The sequence below is a fragment of the Poromitra crassiceps genome (assembly GCF_964638095.1).
Source record: "Poromitra crassiceps genome assembly, chromosome: 17".
Lineage (NCBI taxonomy): Eukaryota > Metazoa > Chordata > Actinopteri > Beryciformes > Melamphaidae > Poromitra > Poromitra crassiceps.
The window spans coordinates 12,454,349-12,455,441 of NC_139635.1; positions in this window are offsets into that span (position 1 = coordinate 12,454,349).

Here is a 1,093-nt window from a genome sequence, read left to right on the forward strand (position 1 = left end):
GGGCGTGTCTCTGACACACACACACCTTAATGTGGGCGTGTGTGTTTCACTTACTGTAAATACACTTTAAATAGCAACGTTGGTCCAAAACGTTGGTATTATACAATTTTCTGTGAGACTGTGTTGAACATTCACTGTCAGCAGAAGATTTTATATTCAGGGACACTGTGTGTGTGTGTGTGTGTGTGTGTGTGTGTGTGTGTGTGTGTGTGTGTGGGTGTGGGTGTGGATGTGGATGTTTAAGGCTGAAATATTTACTATTAAATTGTATTTGATCATTGTTTATGAAAACTGAAAAGGTGTCTGTACTTTACTGAGTATTTATTTTTCTGACAGCTTTGTACTTTTCCTCCCTACATTTAAACACAAATATCTACTTTCTACTCGTTACATTTTCAAAGCAGGCTCGTGACTTCAGTTTTAACACATTGAATGCCAGCCATGTTTTCATTCCTGTAGGTAAGTTGTGCCAGGGGTGTTTTTGACGATTCTGGCTCATTTTAGAACAGCCGAGGATTCTTTTCTGTTAAGAATTCATGAACACCAATCATCTAAAAATAACTAATAGAATGTGTGCTTTCTCTGTCTAAAAGAGTTAGTTTGCAGAGTTAGTAGTTATGTAGATATTAGCCGTTGAGTACAGCATGGTTTCAGCGTCTGGAAATTTATTCAGAGATAAATGGCTTTTTGTGAAACAGTCACTTTAACCATTCATTTTTGGCATCAGTAAGACCGTCAGACATTCTAAACAATAGTTTTGAACAGTAATTTCCTCCATAACAACAGGAAACACCCCTCTCATTCAAACTCCTCCCTCCGTGTGTCTTCTCCTCCTTCCTCCTGGCTCTAACAGCGGGCGTGTCAGAAGCGCGTTGTGCTGCCTGCCTGTCTGTCTGCGTGCCTGCCTGCCTGCTTGCCTGCGTGCGGGGACGAGTCTGAAATGGATTACTGTAAAATCGCCAAGCCATTTCCTTGAATGGCTTGCTCCCGCGGTGTGTGTGTGTGTGTTTGTGTGTGTGTGTGTGTGTGTGTGTGTGTGTGTTCGCGCGTTGCTCCGCGGCTCTGGGGGGGAGGGGATCTCTGTCCGTTCTGT